The following is a 24,041-nucleotide window of genomic DNA, read 5'->3' on the forward strand; positions in this document are numbered from 1 at the left end:
TCAAAAATGACTACAGGGCTGTAGGTTCCCAATTTACCTGCCACCATCATCACTTGGGTAGCTCCCTATTATAGTATAAACTTTTTCTAGATGATGATATATATTGCTTGTACTTTTTTTTTTTTTTCTGATTTGGAAGGTGGCCAGAGTTATGAAGACTTTAGTTGTTTCTAAGTCACAGCCTCAATTTTATCCATAGGTGAACATCATGGTTCCTATAATAAAATTTCCTTTTGTTTAAGTTTTATAGGTTTAGGTTACTTGCATAAGAACATTTGAACATTAATAAATCCAACCCCTTTTTGTAAAGAAAAAGTTATCAAGAATGAAGTGATTGTAATGGTTAATAATAAGATATAGGAAAAAATGGCTTATCATTTATTCTTGCCAAGAGCAGAAATTACCAGATGTGAGGGCGATCTGGCTGTGACATCTGTCTCCCCATCGATTGCTAGGGTTGACTTGGCTGATCTGGCTGGCTAGGGCAGTCTTCGCTTGCCTCCCTCACCGCTCCATGTGTGTTGCTCCTAAAGCTGCATGCTCTGTCAAAGAGGACGACCATCCCCGATAGAGGAGGACCATTCTTCCATCAGGATATATGAGTAGCTGTGCTCCCCTCCTAGAGCTTCCAAACAAACTCCCAAGGTCCAAGAGCAGAGATTCCCACCCTGTGTTGGAAGGAGATAATTTTATGGTCAGTTGTAAACCATTTCAGAAAGGCAATAGATCCATATCAAAGGGATTGCCTCCATGTCTGTGGGAATGCTAGATGAACATGTCAGTATTCCAGGTGTACCTGCCTACTGAAACTTCGGAATGTTAGCAGCTCTTTCTTTTTCAGTTTTGCAGGTTTAGAAGAGGAAAGAAGTATTTGAATCTTTACTGTACTATATTTCACAATGATAACACACAGAAAATTATAGTTTGATGAATTCATCATTTTCTTTTTTTTTTTCCATCTGAAGGAAAGGGTTCAAAATTTCTGCTGGAAAGTTATCAGGTACTTAGAAAATCTAAAGGAATCTATACCTACACTATCATAACAGGATTTAACAAGGTCCCTGGATCAATTTTGTCTATTTCCAGTAAAAAAGAAATAGTAAATAAAAATTTTAAAAGACACAGTGCAGAAAAAGAGTTAACTTAGAAGACCTGTGAATACTGCTTTTTAAAATGGCCCATGTACAAGTTTGGCCCTTAGCCAGCATCTGGAAATGTGGATTTGGGAGAAGGTTCCCATGACCCCAACTGATAAGAGTTGTTCACTCTATCTGAACTGTTTGTGCAAACAACAGTGGCTTAGTCTGAACATTTGCTGTTTTTCTTGGAGTCTGAAGTTTTTGTGCAGTGGGTATCAAGTCACTAGGAATTCCCCTGCTGGACAGTGTTTTGCATGCATTGTCACAGTTTGCTGCTGAGGATATTAACAATGTCCTCCTGTAGGATTCCCCTGAGTACTTTTAGAAGCTTGTATCTTTTCCTTTTTTGATTTTCTCTTATATTCTTTTGCAGTTACAAACTATAGCCATTAATATGAACATAGCTGCTTCTGTTGAACCTGCTTAGTGGGTTATTGAAACTGGAATGCTCTTGGGACTCAGAAACACAAAAATCTAGGCACAAATATGATGAAAGATAGACAAAATTGCTGCACTGAAAACTTTAAAATATCATTCAGAATAACCAAAGAAGACTCATATAAATACAATGGATTTATATGGATTAGAAGATTCACTACTGTTAATATTTAAATTCTTCCCAAATTAATTTATAAAGTCAATGTAATATCAAAAATTTCAGTTTTTTTAATGTGGTTAAAGTTCATAAGCTGATTTTTAAATTTCACATAAAAAGACAAAAGGAAAGGACTAGCCAGGGTAAACTGCAGAAGAATAAACCTGAAGTAGTTACATTACCTGATACCTAAATTTATTATAAAGACACAGTAAATAATTGAGAGAATGTGATATTGACTGAGGAAGAGACAGAGTGGCCATTGGAACAGATTAGAACATATAAAACACATTTATCCATGTAAGGTCAAATGACTCTGATTTGATGGTCGCCCTGGAATCCATTAGGGAGAGCATGATCTTTTCAATAAATGGTGCCATGTTAATTGGATATATACATGGCAAAAAATCTGTCATGAACCATATATACGAAAGTTTATTCCAGAGGGACCATAGATCTAAATGTGAAAAACTAACAAAACACTTAGAAAAAAATACAGGTGACCATCTTTCTGACCTCAGAGAAGGCAAATTTGTTAAAACAAGATCAAACACCATAATGTGTAAGGAAATAGACATACAATGGAGTAAATAAAAGTAAGGCCTTTTGTTTATCCAAAGACATGACTATAGAATGAAAAAATACTTTGAGTACATGTGTGTAACAAAGGACTGTATCCATAATGTATTAGGCAATCTACAATTAGTAAGAAAGACAACTCAATAGGAAAGTGGGCAAAAAATGACACCAGAGAGAATATGCAAACGTATAATAAGTATGAAAAGTTGCACAAATATATTAAAAAAATCACATGAACTAAAACAAATATGGGATGCCACCAGTATAGCTAGATTAAAATTATGGAAAAATGTCAAGTGTTGCTAAGGAAACCCTCTAATTTTACTTCAGGTCAAAGAATAAATTTGGTACAAAGTGCTTAGCAGTATCTACTAAGTATGAGCATGAGTATATTTTATGACTTGGTAATTCTGTTTCTAGGCATATAAGCAATAAAAATCCATTGTATGGTCATTAAAAGATATGTGTAAGAATTTCATTTCAGTCTAGTCATAATAGACAAAAGATGAGAAAATAGCAATGTCCATCAGCCATGGAGCAGGTAGATTGTGCTGTATTCAAATAATAGGCTACCATATTGGAAAAGAAGGACTGGTTCACACTATGTAGCAGTCAAGGTGAGTCTTGTACTGTTGAATGGCAAAGGTCACAAAAAACTACCTATAGTTTTGAGGCAGGCTAGTATTAGGAAAAGGAAAATTCTCCAAGGGACTCTGGCGCTGTGAAACTTTTCTTAGGAAAACTAAACTAAACTCCTTATCTCAACCCTATGTCATCCTTTGCAGTTGTAAAAATTTATTTTTTGTAATCAATTGTAAAATCTTAGCAGTCCTCTTCAGTAAATCCTTTACAGGAAGCCTTAGAGGAACTGGCTCTTGATTACCTGACAGGTAAAAGCTCTCTGCTTAAAACATGAATATTTATGGCACTCCATATATGTAATGAAATACTTGAGAGTTTGAATAAGTGCATGCACAGAGTGCCCATGTCGTACTACAAACCTGTCATTCACCAGGTTCTTCTCACTGTTTGCCCTTTTAATTTTTAAAGGCTGTTTAAAACAAAGATCATGCTTCTCTCCCACTTGTCCCAGACCACTGCTACTTTCTCTTGCAGTGTCTTCCCCTTGCCTCCTCTGCTATCACTTTCAGTACATTTTCGAGTCTTGCCTGAAATCTTCTCTTATGGGACACAAGTGCCTAGGGAGAATTCTGCCCAGAATATTCAGAGGCTACCCAGCCGGTAACAGCGTAGTTCCTTTTTTAAAGTAAAAACAGAGGCAAAACCAGTCTAGAGTGTTAGAAGTAGGATAGCGGTGCCTGGAGGAGAATAGTTATAGGGAAGGGAGTATCAGGGTAGTTGAGATTTTGAGAATGGTAATGATTTACACACATAATGAAGAAATGAAGAAATTCATCACATGTTCACCTGGCTGTGTTTAGTTTATGAAAATTCAGACTGCTGAACATATAGAATTTTTAATTTTATATAATTTTTCTTTACAAAAAGCTAAAATAAGAGTTTTTGGGTATTTCATGTGATCTGTTTGTGCTTGAGAATCCTAATGTAGTGATATGATTAGATAGAGATGTATATAGATTGAGTTTGAGGAATTTAATTTTTCTTATCACTTATCATTGCACTATTGGGCACTATTGGTCCGGAGGTGAAAATCTGGTGTACATGCAAATCATTACAAACTCCAAAGAGGTATATGTCAAGTGCTCTTTGATTACTGTGAGTAGAATGCTTAATTGTGCAGAAGGAGTAAGGAGTTAAGGAGCGCTTGGTGGACAGTGTGATGCTTCAGAAGAACCTTGAGAGAGTTCACATAAGTTAGTACCTTTTCTACATTGTTTTGCAGTAGCATTGCATTTTTTCTAAGTGTGAAGTTATTTATTTACTTATTCATGTATTCAGACTTTAAGATTTGACTATCATTCACATGAAAACTGATACCAATAAAGTTGATTATAGAAAAGCAACAAATGAGCCTCAGAGGTAGTAAGACACAACCTGAAAATGCGATGGATTTGTAGGTTTTATTTTTTTTAACAATTGTTGTTATTATTGCTTTTTAGTTTTGGCTATGCATTAAATTACCCAGGTAACTTTGAAAAATAGAAACTAGAATTCTGTCCCCAGGAATTCTGAATTAATTGATCTGGAGCAAGGACCTAGGCATTAGTATTTCTTCAACGTTTTCAAAACATTTAAATGTGTAGCCAGGGCTGCAAATTGCTAATTCAGGGAGGCAGGGTGAGAAAACCACTCCAGGAGAAAAGGAAGAAATAAATGCAGAACCAGCTGACTTAGCAAGGCTGCATCACTGGGTCCAAGTGGGAAGGTGGATAGCCAGGCAGGTTAGGAATGGTTGAAATAGGTCTCTAGCCTAGGGAGTTTAGACCGTCATCAATAGGCAAAGTGGATGCTGGAGTCTTGTAAGCCAAGGGCTGAAATGATCAGATTTGCAATGAGCTCTTTAGCAAGATACACCGACTGGAGACTGGAGAATGAACTGAAAGAAATAAAACTGCTAGCAGAGATCAGACTTTAGTTACCCTTCTTAATGCCACTTTTACAAGGTGTTGGGTGCCCACAATTGTCCCTAGTTATGAATCCATTTTCTTTCCTTTTGTGAATATGCTTGTCCCTCAGCCTGGAATGCTCCTGATGCCCTTCTGTGCTGCTGTCCTCTGATCTGAGTGAAACATCATCTTCCTTGGAAGCCTTTATTAGCCTTTCTAAGAAAAATGACCCACATAGAAATAAGGCAAACCAGGGGTGACATCAATGACAGTATTCGGCTGTCTCCCTGGAGAACTATTCAATTCTCTAGGAGAAAGCACTTGTGTTAAATCCATTATTTACTTTTTACATTAAGTCTCAGAGATTGAGAACTTATATGTTAACTTGCATATTTTTGTATAACAGAAATGGTAACTCAGAGACTATGGTTTTGGTGCTGCCTGGGACAATTAAACATTGCAAAAAGACTGGTATAGAAACATCACAACAATATACGAACATCCAAATGCTGTGCAACACCAGTAGTCAACAGGAAGATGAAAATAAAGATCACAGATGAGACACCAAAATGACAGAGCATTTTACTCCTTTTAGAATAGACAAAATTTTAAACATCACCAACTGTTTGCAAGAATGTAAGGTAATGTACCACTGGAGTACATTTAAAATGGTATACCATTTTATACAACTATTTGGCAATTTCTTGTAAAGCTGAACATATGCCTGCCTTAAGACACAGCAGTTCTACTTGTTGGTATTAACGCAAGAGAAATGAAGATATGTTGACAGGGATGTATATATCAGCTTTCTTCATAATATACAAATCGTGGCATAGGCACACATTAGCAATATAAAACAATCTATTCTTACATAAAAAGATTCATTTAGTATTTAGGGTCTATTTATATGACGTTCCAAACCAGGTAAACCTAGTCTATGATTTGACGTTATGCCTGGAAGCAGGCACCAGAACGCTTTGGGAGGGAAAGTACCTAACACTGTGATGCAGGTGGCCTCCTATGCATGCATTTGTAGCTGGTGTGTGTTTCTCTATGCATCCAATTGCACATTTAAGATATGTGCATTTCACTCTAAAATATTCTCTCAACTAAAACATAAATGGGGTGGATCATTTATAAAAGACAAAAATATTGTCCTTTTAAACTTATGTTAATACAAGCAGTCAAAAATATATCAATCTCTAAATGAGCTTTTGTCTTTTATACTACACTGTTAAACCAAGAGTCTGTTGTTTTTTAAATATGCTCTATCTTGGAAGTATCATAATTGAGGCAAAATTTGACCTTAAGTGTAAGCATTTTCTTTCTTTTTTTAATTCATATGTGCATACAATGTTTGGGTTATTTCTCCTCCCTTACCACTCCTCCTCTCCCCCCCACCCCCTCGCTACCCGGCAGAAACTATTTTGCTCTTATCTCTAATTTTGTTGAAGAGAGAGTATAAGCAATAATAGGAAGGACCAAGGGTTTTTGCTAGAGATAAGGATAGCTATACAGGGAGCTGACTCGCATTGCTTTCCTGTACATATGTGTTAGCATTTTCTAAAAATACTGAAAACTATAAGCAGAAAGCATAGTCTATATAATCTGCACATCTTCATAAGACTCATTTTCTTTTGGTATTGTATATTTTATAACACTGTTGCTATGTGCTCTACTCTACCCCCCACTGCTCCCAGGTAACTCTGTCTCAGGTTATTTGCTTTCTCTTTTCGTTCATTCTGTGATACTTCCAAGACTCTTTTTACTTGAGTAATAATTTTGATTTTATTTCTCACAATGAGCACATCCTCTGTCCTTGTTGATTCACCAGTTGGAAAATATTTCAGGCTCCCAGGCTAATTATGGAATGCTAGTTCATAGAGTAGAGTCCAAGTTCAGTGTTAAAGGGTGTGGGATATGCAGTTCAAAGGAGGCAAAAATAAAAGCAGTCAAGTTCAATTATAGGAAGAACTTTCCCCCAAACTTGTTAACAAAACAAAATAAAACAAAAAAGCCCTAAACTTTTCTCTCTTTGTTTTACTAGCTTTCTAAGATATTCCAGTCCTGCCTCTAAGTTGTTGGATAGTGAGTGTTTGGCAAATTTTAAATTCTTTTTTTCACTTGCACTCTCATCTCAAAAATTAGTACAAAACAACCCTTGTTTAAAAAGTACACTGTGATAGCAAAGATACAATAAAACTAAAACATTTGTGAAATAGTAGGGTTAATTTTATAAAGTTGTAAATTGGGTTAAATATTATCCAATTCTTTACATTCATTTTTGGAGGAAGTAGAATAAGTACACCAGCTGAGATTTTTGCATCTGGCAGGAAATGGACTTTCAGGCTTTCTTCCTTCCTTCATTTTATGTGTAAGGGACATTAAGTAGGGGTGTTATATGAACCAACTTGGGAGAAGAGATACTAAGAATAAAGCACATTTTTATTTAATTTGAAGATAATTTCTAAAGAAAAAAATTGTGTCTCATTCTCTAAGGTTATAAACTTTACGATGCAATGGGAGCCTTTGGAAATGTCTGTGTTCATGTCTTATGTGAAAAACAGAGATGACTGCAGTGGTAAAGAGCGCCTGGTTAGATTGATTTGAACAGACCCAAATTTATAATGATCATTGTGTAAATCATCTCATGACCCACTTGTGTGCAAAGCAATGGTAATTGTAGGACGTTTAAGGAAGGAAAGATTCTTCAAGTATTAACGATCCCAGTTCCTAATTTCAGTTATGATTCAGAGTGAAGTTACTTGCCCAGGATTACACCATTTAGGAGTTGCAGACCAATTTAAAATTACTTTAATTGTATTTTTTAATGTGTTTAACTGAAGAGTGACAGTTACTTCAGTGACTCAGTAGAACAATCATCAGCTATAATCCTTAATATCCCTTCTGGGCCTAAAGTTACAAATTTCAGTGAAAGAAAGCGGGAGTGTCTGCATGAAATAATCCTGGATTTCTGTGAGTTGGAAAGGAAGTATTAGCAGTGAGTTACAGGGAGGGTACTTCCACACTAGGTTCTTGGAAGACGGCCTTGGATAAAATGATGGCAAGAAGAAGAGGCTGAGTGAGGATTTGGAGCAACTGTTCCCTAGAAGTAGAGCCCTTCCTACATCTCATTATTAGCCTTCATTCTTTCTTGATAACTTTTTCTTTACAAAAAGGGGTTAGATTTATTAATGTTCAAATGCTCTTATACAAGTTACCTAAACCTAAAAAACTTAAACAAAAGGAAATTTTATCATAGGAAGCATGCAACTGAGAAGGTCTGAGATTCTGATACTCTTACCACACAATTGTGTTATGTTGGGAAACCTATTCCCAGTCAGTTGTATCCAAGAGGATTGACTGACTTAAAGAACTTCAGAGAAACTACATTCTATTTTATGAAACTTTTTTTGTATGCCAGTCAATGCAAGATCAAAATTCATCTTTGACAAGAACTAAACCTACAAAACTGTTCTGAACCTCTGTTCAGAAGAACCTCCATTCATGAAGAACCTCCGTTCTCTTCATGAATAACAGAGTAGATTGTTAGAATTTCTCCCCAAACAGCATGGGAAAGAGGCAGGATGTTTGATTAATAAAGTGATTTTATTATTTATTTATTTTCTTCCAATGTGAAACTGGGTATTGATCTAAGTTTCTTATTACTTAGCTCAATAACTCTACTCCATCCTATCTATGTTCTTTCACTGTTTTGTAGTTCTATTCAGAAGAGTTTGGTACATATTTTATAGGAAGTGTTTTCATTTGGAAGAGTAGTTTTAAGAGTAAAAGAGTGGATTCCTGTAGTCCTGATATACTTTTTAATGGTAAAAGAATGAGGCCAGCTAAATTTTTTTAGTAATAATAATAAAATATTTTTTCTTTATGGAGAAATTTTTAAAGAAGTATTTATGTTAAATGATGGTTTTTCATTCTATGGATAGTCACTTTGCTGAAAACAAGCTGAAAAAAATCCCAACAACTTCGGAATTGGTAACCTATTGAGTTTCAACCAAACTCACTGACAATGAACTCCAGGTGGATGCCACATGGGAGGGTGAAAAAATGTGATTGTGAGGGTCATGTTGACAGTTCTGTATCCATAATCTGTTTTCCCCAGGTTTGATCTGTACATCTGGTACATATCTACACATGTATTTTTACTGCAGGCGCTTAGAGTTCTTCAAGTAGGTCAAGACTATGAAACCTCCTCATAGAGAGGTGGCATGCATGTACTGGTAAACGTTAGTCACTTTGGGTAGCACACAGTGCTAATGAAGTATTTGAGGTTGTTTGGGGATCCTCACCTCTGAGAATGATTAGGAAGGATTAACTATCCTTCAAAAAGGATGAGGGGTGCCACGCCCCTGTCCTGTAAGGTATAAAAGCCAAAGACAATTGTGTGGATGAGGACTCAGTTCTGGAAGCTTACTGTACCTAACCAATGCTCCTCTGCTACTATTGTCTATGATCAGGTAAGACCAAATAATTTGATAATGGAAGATCCCAAAACTTGTAAAATGGATGCCCAAGGTTTACATTAGAGTAGAGTCTACTTAAAGGTACATGATTACTAAGTTCAGGGTTGGTGTCTGAGCCTATTTAAAGTCCTTCTCACCAAATGCACTATCTTAATGACTTCCCAAAGCAGACACTTTACCATTTGAGCCATACCTCCAGTCCATTTTGCTCTGGTTATTTGGAGATTGGGTCTCATGAACTATTTGCTCAAACTGGCCTTGAAAACATGATCCTCCTAATCTCAGCCCCGAAGTGGGTAGCCACTGGTGCCCAGTTGTCCTTTGGGAAATGGTGAAGGAGCATCTTAGCTTTAGTGAGAGCTGTGACATTTCTTATATTTCCTAGTAGAAGTTATGGGTGAGAGTCATGTCAGGGGGCATAACCTGATCTTAGAAAGTGTAACTCAGAACATGAGTTCATAGTGGTTCTTCAACTCAGATTTGATGCTCTGAATTTCAAGGAAGAGCTCAATTCCTTGAATTTAAAGGATTGCTTCTCCAGCTTCAAAGTCCTTTTCCTCACTGTTGGCTCCTCCTCCATCCTACTTTCATACCAAGTCACATAGATGGGCTTTGCTTTGTCTTCTTGTTAATCTCTTCCTTCCTTTTTTTTCTTTCAGTGATGATCTTCCTTAAGTTGTAGTTCAGTATCCTTTATGTCATTTGTTACTCACCTAGATCTACCGTTTTATAGATGTTCAACCTTTGACAACTAACCTCTTTGTGCCTCACCTAAAACATGGAGAAGATAAATACCTTGCAGTGGTTTTTTTGAAGGTTAAATGAGTTAATATATGAAAACACTTAGAATGAGGAGTAACATATAGCAAGTGCTGTATAGGTACTAGCTCTTATTTCCCTTCTCACATTGCATAGCAGGTGAACAATTGAAAATCTGACCACTCAAAAGTCATGTCAATGTATTTTTCACGGCTATACTACAATTTCACCAGCGTTTTGGCCTTATTGCCTTTGAACAGCCATCTCTTATCCATTGAAGCAGTCAGGGCGATATCTAGATAAATTTACGCCTGTATACACAGTGGTCCCAGGTGGGCATAGAGGATGAGTGTGTGGACGGCGTCAAGTCTCCTGGTCTCTAGAGCTTGAAAATTTCCTGTTGAAAGTGGTGGGTGATTCACCCATCCCATTTTATAGAATGTGAGCCTCAATCAGACCTAAGGGAGTGGAAGTGCTCAGTAAGCACCACCACAAGCAAACCGTGGGGTAGTGTGGATGTGGAGAACATGCACTTGACATTGTGAGTTAGATTTGCACCCCTAGCTAACCCTGGAGGCCATGAGCAAGTGCCTCCTGAGCCAGATAGTCCCTGAGCTGCCATTAGAGGGCGCAGTGTGGATATGCCTATGAATTAAGATCAGAATTTCTGACCGGCTTGATTTGGAAGTTCTTTGAGGAGGCAAAAAACCCCCCGATCTTTGAGGAGCAAGAGGAACTGATGATAGCTCCTGTTTATTGAGCACTTATTAAGGGCTGGGTATATTTAAATACATGTATCTCACTTAATTTTCCCAAGAAGGGCTTTAGTGTCTTCTTCATAAAATGGATGAAATGTAGGCTTGGAGGAGGTCTCATGCAGGATCACACAGTCTTTAAGTGGAGGAGGTACTGTTTTCTCCAGGAGTGTATGAATCCAAAGGCTTCTTTTACCTGAGTTCTTAAATCTCACCCTTGTTTGCATGGTGAGGAAGAACTGAGCGTGTCTCTGAATGAGAACAATAAATAACAGCAGGCCACTGTTGGGTTGAGTTTCAAGACTTACACAACTTCGAATGGTTTCTCAGTCCTCCTGTCCTTGGTGATTGCAGGAAGAGGTTTATGTTGTAAACTCTTATTCAGAAAATATTGTTGTGGAATGTGGAATAGGTTTCTGTGGAATTTCATCTACCCAGCAAGAAATTAAAACAAGAACCTGAGAGTTTTGACTTTTTCTTTGATTTTCTTATTATAGATTCTGGTGGTACCGAACTTACACATGTCAAGAAGTATAATTCAGGTCTTTTATTTATTTTCTGGGGGGAGTTGTACTGGGCTGTACAGTTGCAAGGCGGCGCTTTTCTGCTTGAGCCATAACTTCAGTCTTTCTGCTCTGGTTATTTTGTCTTTTTTTAAATTATTATTTATATGTGCATACAATGTTTGGGTCATTTCTCCCCCCTTCCCTTGCCCCCTCCCTTACTCCCCACCCCTTTCCTCTCCCCCCCACCCCCTCGCTACCAGGCAGAAACTATTTTGCTCTTATCTCTAATTTTGTTGAAGAGAGAGAATAAGCAATAATAGGAAGGACCAAGGGTTTTGCTAGTTGAGATAAGGATAGCTATACTACTCTGGTTATTTTGGAGACAGGATCTCGCTTTTTGCCCTGGTCAGCATGCCGTCTGCCTACCTTATGCTTCCCGCTGTCTCTAGGATAGCAGGGGCACACCAACACACCCAGCTTTTTTCTGTTGAGATGGGGCTTGCAAACTTTTTTGCCCAGGCTAGCCTGGAAACACAATCCTTTCAATCTCAGCCTCCCTCATAGCTTGAGATGAGAGGCATGTACTGCCATGCCCAGATAGTGGTTGAGAAGACATCTCACACAAGAACAAGTGTGTTTATTTGAGCAAAAGTCTGATTATCCTGCGCCAGGCAGTAAAGTAGGGAAAGGGCACAGTGAATGTAGACAGCCTTTTTTTTTTCTGAATATTTCTTTGTGAAATAACAGGAACTGTGAAGTGGTCATATGAAGGCAAAGCACTCCTGGAAGTTTTCTCAGCTAAGCTGAGTCCAATAACCTTGCTAAAGGGAGATTATGAGGTGCTCATCTTTACAAAGGGAAATTGGGGAATGACTTTGAGTAGGATCACATGGATGGTTATGTGATCATAAAATAAGACCTTGAAGATATTAAGTAGGACAACCATCTTCAAATACAAGGGGTCTGCTTCTCAAAGGAGGGTGATGATTTGTACTTTTTCTCCTCACAAGAAGGAGCATGGAAAAAGACTCCAGCTGTGCCCTGAGAAATTTAAGTTAGAAATTGAGAATGCGATTCAACAGGTTAAAAAAAAAGAAAACTAGCAAAATCTCTTCTAGAGGTCTCAGAAATACAACATTAACAATTTTGAAGTCAGACCTGGAAGAGTAAACATTGGTGATTTTTGAGTCATCCTGTTTAGGAGAGAATAGTTGACCTATGGCTGTAGTGGAAGGCCTGGGGACACCATCACAGCTGCAAGGTGAGTGTCTTGCCAGCTATATTGAGCTGATTGGACACAAAGTGGTTGTTTGTAAGACTTAGGGAGACTTTCCCCCCCCAGATCCTGGAGCTGCTCACAGGACTTCCTGTGGGCTTCAAGTTTACACCTAAGGAAACTTGAAAAATCCAGCTGGCATGAACCAACGCTGGAAATCTGAAGTGTAAGATAATTTTGACAAAAGCAGAAGCCAAAGGGAAATCTCAGAGAACAGTATGTCCTTGTGAATGTTGGAGGCCTGATATTTGATTCATTTTTGTCTGAAATTGAATTGAATGAACAGTTCATTGTGGGTTGTTTATATCCTAATTACCATCTTGCAGCATTGTGAGCCCCTTGCACAGTTTGACCATCAATTATATTTTTTGGTGGAAAAAGAATATAAACATGCTATATTGTCTCAAACACCCTTTTATTCTATTAAAAATCTATCCTTATTAAGAAACATTTCATGAATTTTTTTAAAGCAATGATTTTATTATATGTCTTTACAAAAAAACATGTATCATATTTTTTTATGGAGTGCTCCATGAATTCGCATATCATCTTTGCAAAGGGGTGATGTTTATCTTCTCTGTATCACTCCAATTTTAGTACATGTGCTGCCGAAGCGAGCACATAAATCATATTTTAAAGTTTACACTGATATTGTAATTATTGTGTCTTTCAATGTTTGTGCAAAAATGTATTGCTGTAGATATATTTTTTTTCATTTTTCTTTTATTATTCATATGTGCATACAAGGCTTGGTTCGTTTCTCCCCCCTGCCCCCACCCCCTCCCTTATCACCCACACCACCCCCTCCCTCTCCCACCCCCTCAATACCCACCAGAAACTATTTTGCCCTTATTTCTAATTTTGTTGTAGAGAGAGTATAAGCAATAATAGGGAGGAACAAGGGTTTTTGCTGGTTGAGATAAGGATAGCTATACAGGGCATTGACTCAAATTGATTTCCTTTGCGTGGGTGTTACCTTCTAGGTTAATTCTTTTTGATCTAACTTTTTCTCTAGTACCTGTTCCCCTTTTCCTATTGGCCTCAGTTGCTTTAAAGTATCTGCTTTAGTTTCTCTGCGTTAAGGGCAACAAATGCTAGCTAGTTTTTTAGGTGTCTTACCTATCCTCACCCCTTACTTGTGTGTTCTCGCTTTCATCCTGTGCTCATAGTCCAATCCCCTTGTTGTGTTTGCCCTTGATCTAATGTCCACATATGAGGGAGAACATACGATTTTTGGTCTTTTGGGACAGGCTAACCTCACTCAGAGTGATGTTCTCCAATTACATCCATTTACCAGCGAATGATAACATTTCGTTCTTCTTCATGGCTGCATAGAATTCCATTGTGTATAGATACCACATTTTCTTAATCCATTCGTCAGTGCTGGGGCATCTTGGCTGTTTCCATAACTTGGCTATTGTGAATAGTGCCGCAATAAACATGGGTGTGCAGGTGCCTCTGGAGTAACCTGTGTCACAGTCTTTTGGGTATATCCCCAAGAATGGTATTGCTGGATCAAATGGTAGATCCATGTCTAGTTTTTTAAGTAGCCTCCAAATTTTTTTCCAGAGTGGTTGTACTAGTCTACATCCCCACCAACAGTGTAAGAGGGTTCCTCTTTCCCCTGCATCCTCGCCAACACCTGTTGTTGGTGGTGTTGCTGATGATGGCTATTCTAACAGGGGTGAGGTGGAATCTTAGCGTGGTTTTAATTTGCATTTCCTTTATTGCTAGAGATGGTGAGCATGTTTTCATGTGTTTTCTGGCCATTTGAATTTCTTCTTTTGAGAAAGTTCTGTTTAGTTCACTTGCCCATTTCTTTATTGGTTCATTAGTTTTGGGAGAATTTAGTTTTTTAAGTTCCCTATATATTCTGGTTATCAGTCCTTTGTCTGATGTATAGTTGGCAAATACTTTCTCCCACTCTGTGGGTGTTCTCTTCAGTTTAGAGACCATTTCTTTTGATAACAGAAGCTTTTTAGTTTTATGAGGTCCCATTTATCTGTGCTATCTCTTAGTTGCTGTGCTGCTGGGGTTTCATTGAGAAAGTTCTTACCTATACCTACTAACTCCAGAGTATTTCCTACTCTTTCCTGTATCAACTTAAGAGTTTGGGGTCTGATATTAAGATCCTTGATCCATTTTGAGTGAATGTTGGTATAGGGTGATCCATATATATATGGATCTAGTTTCAGTTTTTTGCAGACTGCTAACCAGTTTTCCCAGCAGTTTTTGTTGAAGAGGCTGCTATTTCTCCATTGTATATTTTTAGCTCCTTTGTCAAAGATAAGTTGGTTATAGTTGTGTGGCTTCATATCTGGATCCTCTATTCTGTTCCACTGGTCTTCATGTCTGTTTTTGTGCCAGTACCATGCTGTTTTTATTGTTATTGCTTTGTAATATAGTTTGAAGTCAGGTATTGTGATACCTCCTGCATTGTTCTTTTGACTGAGTATTGCCTTGGCTATTTGTGGCCTCTTGTGTTTCCATATAAATTTAACAGTAGATTTTTCAATCTCTTTAATGAATGTCATTGGAATTTTAATGGGAATTGCATTAAACATGTAGATTACTTTTGGGAGTATCGACATTTTTACTATGTTGATCCTACCAATCCATGAGCATGGGAGATCTCTCCACTTTCTATAGTCTTCCTCAATCTCTTTCTTCAGAAGTGTATAGTTTTCCTTGTAGAGGTCTTTCACATCTTTTGATAGGTTTACACCTAGGTATTTGATTTTTTTTGAGGCTATTGTAAATGGAATTGTTTTCATACATTCTTTTTCCGTTTGCTCATTGTTAGTGTATAGAAATGCTAATGATTTTTCTATGTTGATTTTATATCCTGCTACCTTGCTATAGCTATTGATGATGTCTAGAAGCTTCTGAGTAGAGTTTTTTGGGTCTTTAAGGTATAGGATCATGTCATCTGCAAATAGGGATATTTTGACAGTTTCTTTACCTATTTGTATTCCTTTTATTCCTTCTTCTTGCCCAATTGCTCTGGCTAGGAATTCCAGTACTATGTTGAATAGGAGTGGAGATAGTGGGCATCCTTGTCTGGTTCCTGATTTTAGAGGGAATGGTTTCAGTTTTTCTCCATTAAGTATAATGCTGGCTGTAGGTTTGTCATATATAGCTTTTATAATGTTGAGGAACTTTCCTTCTATTCCTAGTTTTCTTAGAGGTTTTATCATGAAATGACGTTGGATCTTATCAAAGGCTTTTTCTGCATCTATTGAGATGATCAAGTGGTTTTTGTCTTTGCTTCTGTTAATGTGGTTTATTACGTTTCTTGATTTTCGTATGTTGAACCACCCCTGCATCCCTGGGATGAAGCCTACTTGGTCGTGGTGAATAATCTTTTTGATGTGTTGCTGAATTCGGTTTGCCATTATTTTGTTGAGGATTTTTGCATCAATGTTCATTAAGGAGATTGGCCTATAGTTCTCCTTTTTGGAGGTGTCTTTGGCTGGTTTTGGGATAAGTGTAATATTGACTTCATAAAATGTGTTAGGCAGTTTTCCTTCACTTTCTATTTCGTGGAACGGTTTAAGAAGGGTTGGTATCAGTTCTTCTTTAAAGGTCTGATAGAATTCAGCAGAGAATCCATCAGGTCCTGGACTTTTCTTTTTGGGGAGACTCTTGATTGCTGCTTCAATTTCATTTTGTGTTATAGATCTATTCAGGTGATTAATTTCCTCTTGGTTCAATTTTGGATGATCATATGTATCTAGAAATCTGTCCATTTCTTTTAGATTTTCAAATTTATTTGAATATAGGTTCTCAAAGTAGTCTCTGATGATTTCCTGGACTTCCATGGTGTTTTTTGTTATCTCCCCTTTTGCATTCCTAATTCTACTAATTTGGGTTTTTTCTCTCCTCATTTTAGTCAGGTTTGCCAGGGGTCTATCGATCTTGTTTATTTTTTCAAAGAACCAGCTTTTTGTTTCATTAATTCTTTGTATGGTTTTTTTGGTTTCTATTTTGTTGAATTCAGCTCTTATTTTTATTATTTCTCTCCTTCTATTTGTTTTGGGATTTGCTTGTTCTTGTTTTTCTAGGAGTTTGAGATGTATCATTAGGTCATTGATTTGGGATCTTTCAATCTTTTTAATATATGCACTCATGGCTATAAACTTTCCTCTCAAGACTGCCTTAGCTGTGTCCCATAGGTTCCGGTAGGTTGTGTTTTCATTTTCATTGACTTCCAGGAACTTTTTAATTTCCTCTTTTATTTCATCAATGATCCATTCTTCATTAAGTAATGAGTTATTTAGTTTCCAGCTGTTTGCATGTTTCTTGTCTTTACTTTTGTTGTTGAGTTCTACTTTTACTGCATTGTAGTCAGATAGTATGCACGGTATAATTTCTATTTTCTTATATTTGCTGAGGCTTGCTTTGTGCCCTAGGATATGATCTATTTTGGAGAAGGTTCCATGGGCTGCTGAGAAGAATGTATATTGTGTAGAGGTTGGATGAAATGTTCTGTAGACATCTACTAGGTCCATTTGACTATTGCATATTTTAGATCTTGGATTTCTTTATTGAGTTTTTGTTTGGATGACCTATCTATTGATGATAATGGGCTGTTAAAATCTCCCACAACCACTGTGTTGGCGTTTATATATGCTTTTAGGTCTTTCAGGGTATGTTTGATGAAATTGGGTGCGTTGACATTGGGTGCATACAGATTGATGATTATTATTTCCTTTTGGTCTATTTCCCCTTTTATTAGTATGGAATGTCCTTCTTTATCTCGTTTGATCAATGTAGGTTTGAAGTCTACTTTGTCAGAGATAAGTATTGCTACTCCTGCCTGTTTTCGGAGGCCATTGGCCATGAATTTGCATATCATCTTTGCAAAGGGGTGATGTTTATCTTCTCTGTATCACTCTAATTTTAGTACATGTGCTGCTGAAGCGAGCACATGAATCATATTTTAAAGTTTTCACTGATATTGTAATTATTGTGTCTTTCAATGTTTGTGCAAAAATGTATTGCTGTAGCTATTTTAAATTCACATAAAAACAGAGAAAAAGAGAGGAATTTTTACTTAGTAAAAGTTTATTTCATGATGGTACCCAAGTTTAAAAGTGTGGTAAGTTTAGAAAGGATGTTGATTTTCTTTTTACTTAATGTAAATTGTTATTTAACCAGTAGCAAACAAGATAAGTAGCTACTTACATGGCTAATTATGTTTATGTGTTTATTTTAGTATATGTTTGCTATTCCATCTCCCTTTCTAGATTGAATATTTATTTAATTAGCTACCTTAGGACCTAAGGCAGTGAACATACACCAGTTATGGTCAGAGTAAAAATGTAAGTTCCTACTGAAAAGAATCTATAATTCTAGATTCGTTATTTCATGGTATGCTTATTCAGTTCGGCCACTGTCTTATTTGTTCCTGTGATGGTTAGTCTACACTAGGACTCATGGGGAGCACTGGAGGCGAGTAACACACGGCCCCTGCAGTCCAGAGGCTTACAGTCGGGGGTGGGGGAGGGTGGACCATAAGAAGAGAGGTGAAGGCAATTATATTAGAGCTCTGTGGGTTGTATGTGGTAGAGACCTGACTTAAAGTAGCTTAAGAAAAATGGGGAATTTATTGGCTCATGGAACCCTGTGACCTTCTGGTTAAACAACATGAAAAGACATGCAGCCAGGCCTTAGGGACAATTGGAAGAGGTCACTTGCTCCAGGCCTGAATCTCTCTCTTTTACCTCCATGTTTTTCTTCACAGTGACCCCTTCATTGTCCTTACCACAGGGACATACTTACTCTCAGTGCTGGTGAACTTACTTATTGCAAACTCTTTACTGCTGAGTCGATGCTTTCCACAAATGAGAGGGACCAACTTGCTTTTGGGGCTTCAGTTTAAAAAGCTCCCGAGATGCTTTCTGATGTGCCTAGGAGCTCAGTTCTAGATCTCTCAAGTGTTACCACTGGAAAAGGCACAGGTACAAATATGGCATCTTTTGACATAGCCACATTGATTAAGATATGGAGGACAACTGTCGAAGGAGAGCTCCAGATTGAGGAGCCATTTATGTGTTAGCATTACAGTTGCCATGATAGAAATCTAAGCAGCTATAAATGGAGTATAAAATGAGGCTTCTTCTACTTAGGAAATCAGTCAGTCTTCATAAGAAAGAGATAACAATACTTTAGACCTTGAACTTGGCTTTGAGATATATATATATATGGTTAGTTATCAAGTGAATGATGGGGTTAGGGAGTGGGAGGAGAATTGGTAAAAAGGATGTTAGGGAGATAGGTGAGGACCAGAACAGTGAGACTCTTATATTTCATCTTTTGAGTTGTAGACAAATACTAAAACATAGTTTTTGAAAGATGTTTCTTAGCACCTAAAAGTTCCTTTATACTATTTCAAAGACAAGAAAACCACACACATCATTATTTTTATGCTCAATCAGAATGTAGAAAGCATAGTTTTCTCAAAACTCTGGCATTTTGAAAGGAGGTTTATGTATATGTATTTCTTTTAAAAAGTGCTTGTGACTTTTTATAGATGTTTATAAAGTACACATGCCTGTAACTCTCATGATGGTTGTAAATTTGGCCTTGATACTAGTGTCTGACCTATGGAGGAAGGGTGTGGAAGGACTTAGGAATGGATCAAAGGTTCAGAAAGGAAGAAGCTAGACCAAGAGATGGATTTGAAAAGACAGGCTCAAGAGACAGATCTGGTTTTAAATCAGAAATGGGACCCACTTACAGGAAGAAATGACTCTAGGCAAAGAAAAAGTGGTTTCCCATGTAGGTGGAAATTTTAGTGGTGACAAGGCTTGGGATATTTTTAAACATGTAAGTTAGTTTCGTGTATATTATTTGAATCAGTTGAACTTGAGAATTAGAATTGGCAGTCAATGATATTACTTAAACATTCTTACCAAGCCTTTTGACTTTGGGCTTCCAAATACTATCAACCACTCGATTAGTCAGGCAGTAGTCATGCTGACAGGAGCTGTGTCTTTACTTCCTTCAATGTGACTTGTGACTCGGAGTTGAACACATGGCAAGATTGCCCCACTGATGGATTTTTAATAACTTGGCATGCATATTTTATAAGATGAGGCAGAGATGTACTTAGGAAAAATCCATTTAAATTAACAATTATCTTGAGTGGAATTTGAAATTTATGTCATCAGAATTTAGATTAAATAGTGCAGGGAACCAACAGCAAGAATCTAGTTTATGACTAGGTATTTATTTTGGTTTGGGGAAGATTTGTTAAAGTGAGGCACATTTTCAGGATAGCCAAGTAAGTTTCCCCGGCAAGTTTGGTATCAGGCTTTGTTTTGTTTTACTTGGTTATGTGCTTTGGCTGAATAAGCCAAACATGTTTCAATTCAATTTAGTTCCTGCTCAGAGTGATTCTCCTTATTTTTTTATTTATTTTTTTTGGGGGGCACTACTTTGGAGCATTCAGCCTCCATGTATTGCAGGGATTTGAGTTTGATTGATGCCTTTTATTGTTAAAGCAGGCTATGATATTTTAGCCATTTTTAATAGGGGCAGCTGGACACTGGATATTTCAAAGGACAGAGTATCTTACGTGGCTGGAGCCACATGCAATGTAGATACACTTTGTGGCACAGAAGATAGAAGAATCACTTAGCCTCCTACGTGCCATAGTAGAAACAAAATCCACCTGTTCACTACTAATGCTTCTAATAATATCATATCTTTAGTGTAAAAGTTTTTAGCATATTCTATATTCTGCCTAAGAGAAAAATGCTTCTAGAATCTCTGTATATATACTTACTTAATACAGCTCATGACAAAGATAATGAGAAATTTTAGGTAAGAAAAGTTATTTTCACAAAGAAGAATTGCATTATATGCTAAATTTATAAAACTATTTGAGAGAACCATGAACTCATGGAATGAAGAAAACAAACTCAATTCTTTCTCATAAATTCCTTCTGTATTTGTTAAATGGTTTTCTTAGTATGTATTGGTTATATGAATCACAGGATTCCCAATGATTTGATAAATGTGAATATGAAGTTTAATATGTTTCGACTTGACAAAAGTCATCCAGCAAATGAGTCACAAGTGAGAAATAGCCAACCCAAATATGCTGTTTCTCCTAAATTCTGCTTAAGAAAAAAGGAAAGATGTGCTTAATATTTTTTCAGTTATTTTAACAGAGAGCCATCATAACAGTCTAATCAAATATTAGGGATGGATAAATCCCCTAGAAATGACCTTATCTAAGTTCTTAATTTTCAGATGAGAAAGGCAGACCTAGAGAGGAGACCCATATGTGACTGTTTATCCACTCAGCAACGTCAGCCAGCCACATCTGGATCAACTCTGTGACCTCCCACTGTAAGGACTCACAGCTACAACCAATGACAGTGCCTTGAGTGTTGCCATGTGCCAGATAGTACACTAGTGCTTCATTTAATCCTTTTAATAATCCAGTGAGGTACTTAATGTCATGATCGCCATGTAAAGGGGGAAAAGAGACAGAGAAGTCAATTAATGTTCCTCAGCTTCAAAGCCCACACTCTTTTTAATAGTTCCACCAGTGAATGATAGTTCCATGGTGATCTGACTGCCAAGATTTAGAGCAAGTGCCTGGCAACGTCAAGGAGGGCTTTTGGTGGAATAACCCAATTTTGCTAGATTGGTATGTGATGGTAGAGAGAAAGAAGGCATGACATGTTGGGAGGAGTTCCTTTGACTAGAGAATATGGGAATCCTGAACATTTTTAGGTGTCCCTCTCTACTTTAATCAGCCCTCAGAGTCTGTCTTATTCTTCCCCTTCCTGATTTAGAAGGAAGATAGAAAAGATAAACAGACAAATAAAAGTAATAGCCCAGGAAGCTTTGCACTAATTAATTCTATGGTTATTACGGAATACCCGAGGTCGCCGCTGTTTCTAAGCTCGTAAAGCTTACGTTTTAACACATGTGTGTGCGTGTGTATGTAAACACAGATCTTAATGACTTTTCACACTTGCGAACACACTTGGGTACTGGGTTGAGTTTCTTCCTGCAATAACACCCCACTCAGCTTAGAGGTTGGAAGTTGGATCCCAGAAGATTTTGTGCCCTTAACTGCCCCAAGGTTTCATATTGAAGTGATTGTTCTCAAAGAAAAAAATAAGTTTTCAAATTTCTCTACAGCCCCATGAGCACTTGTTTTTTGTGTGTGCTGTAGTTGTTTGCTGCAAAGTTGATCCTGTGAATGGCTGAAATCTCCAGAGGTTACAGACTGGGTGAGAGAAGTAAAACAGGATGTGGCAAGAGAATAAATGGCCAAACAAGGAGAGGAAAAAGTTGAGAAAATAAATATGCAGGAAGCTTTATATTAATAGCAGATGTGGATTTTTTAAGTTAAAAGCTATGGAGATATCTGAGCAAACAAACAAATAAAAACAAACTTTATCTGGGAACATTTCAAGCAAAGACTATAAAAACTTGTGTTGGGTTGGAAATTCATGGTTCATGCCTATAGTCTTAACTACTCAGAAGGCAGAAATTAGGTGGGTCATGGTTCGAAGCCAGCCCTGAGAAAATAATTTACAAAACCCTATCCTGAAAATACCCAAAACAAAACAGGGCGGGTGGAGTGGCTCAAGTGGTAGAATGTCTGCTTAACAAGCATGAAGACTTGAGTTCAAGCCCCAGTAATACTAAACCAACCAACCAACAAACAAACACTTGCATTGGATGACATATTAGGAGAAGAGATTTTTAAAAGTAACACCAAAATTCAAAATAGGATTTATATCCAGAAAGTAGACAAATGGCTACAGCTAGCTTCAATGAATACAGGAAATCATAGCTCTTCTGATGGTCAAAAGACCAACTGAAATGCAGGAACTCTGTTACTGAGGAAAATGAAAGAATAGTTAGGGACAAGGATTGCTGTGCCTGGCCCAAATGACTCTTATTCTTCTACCTCTCAAGTCTATCATTTTAAATCCAGTATGATCTGAGCATGTCTTCAATGAAACATTTTCAACTTGTTTCTGAGATGCAAAAACACCTCCCAGTGCCCTTCACCTACTCATTGTGGGTGAAGAATAATGGGATTAGAAAAACAGGAATGCCAAATGGATTTGCACCTTGCTCAGGACCTCACTGGAATTCCATAGATACAACAGCATTATTTCATCATGATCAGTTCTCCCTCCTCGTAATGATGAATTTAAAGTTGCAAAACAATCAGTTTCCTTCAGGCACCAGGATTTCCACTGTTGCACAGCCTGACTGAAGCATTTCACTCTGAGAAATGGTTGGGACTACAGCTTGACTTCTGCAGGCCTCTCCTCTGTAGAGTTTCAATAGACACCCTCAGTCCAGTAGGTGAGACTTGGCAAACCCGAGGCGCTCTCCTTCCAGAAGTTCCCTGATACTGCCTCTGTGGAGGGGCCAGATCTGTCAGTGGGACAAGAATTTTCAGATGCAGTAAACTATTTTGCTGTACTCTGAGCATTGACCCTTAGTACCTTAGTAACAAAAGCTTCCTGTGTTCTCAGACATGGCATCAAACTATCTCTTTAAATGACTAGAGAGTAGCAAAGCAAGGAGCACCTGTTCATTCAACTCTTTGAAAATGAAAACTTCAGTAGACTTGGGGAAAATGTGAGTCAAATAGGTACATCCAAGTTCTCCCAGTACAACACTGGGATTGTTTATTTTCTAAGATTCTATATGCACCAAAAGAAGAGTGACACAGTCTTGTGTATGGCTATAGGGATGAAATTTATTCTTAGGCATTTTTCAAGTTAAATATTTATTCCTACTAGAGAGCTACTCTGGTCCTCAAGTTTTTTTTTTTACTCATTCTTTTCCTTCCACACACTTTAAAAATGATCCAAATGTTCCACTCACTGAGTGTGGGACGATACAGAAAAGGAGGAGAGAATGACAGAAACTCAGTCAGGGCCATCAGAAGCCATTGCCAAGAAAGGTTGGAGAGGTTAGTAACACTCAAATACTCATGCTCTTAAATTGATTTTACCTTGAAGACATCCAGCTACTGGTTGGAGTTTAAATTATCTGTCTAAATGTGATAATTTGAATTTTAATTGTCTGTTATTATAAATGGAAATATTTGGCTGGATCAAGTTAGCTGTCAGATGTTGGTCAGTTTTCCGAGTTTTACTTGTTACACCATGTGAGTCTCTGTTCCTGGTCCTTTATAGCCATGGTTACATCAGTTTCCAAATTCAGAACTGTGACAACATTCCAGTGGAGTCTCCAACTTGTTTTTATAGTCCTTGACAAAGAAGAAAAGAAAACTCATTGGATAGACTACGAGAGACTTTTTCCTTCTCCTAAACTTCTCCTCACTAGAAAGAAATGCAGTGAAAATAAAAGGCAAAGAAAAGAAATGTGTGTCTGGGAATCTGGTGGATTCAGTTCCCCCTCAT

General features: G+C 37.5%; 1 long non-coding RNA gene, 1 other non-coding gene and 1 pseudogene across 3 annotated transcripts in view; 1 reads left to right on the top strand and 2 right to left on the bottom strand.

Annotated features, from left to right (window-relative positions):
• Positions 1–24,041, top strand: part of LOC141410898 (uncharacterized) — a 116,535-nt gene that overhangs the window by 65,254 nt on the left and 27,240 nt on the right. The window lies entirely within an intron of this gene.
• LOC141411183 (U6 spliceosomal RNA) lies at positions 13,136–13,242 on the bottom strand. The gene has a single exon (XR_012436019.1). It is a non-coding gene; the product is annotated as a U6 spliceosomal RNA (small nuclear RNA).
• Positions 17,462–17,551, bottom strand: LOC141411203 (U6 spliceosomal RNA; annotated as a pseudogene).

This window comes from Castor canadensis, chromosome 9 (assembly GCF_047511655.1).
Source record: "Castor canadensis chromosome 9, mCasCan1.hap1v2, whole genome shotgun sequence".
Taxonomy (NCBI): Eukaryota; Metazoa; Chordata; class Mammalia; order Rodentia; family Castoridae; genus Castor; species Castor canadensis.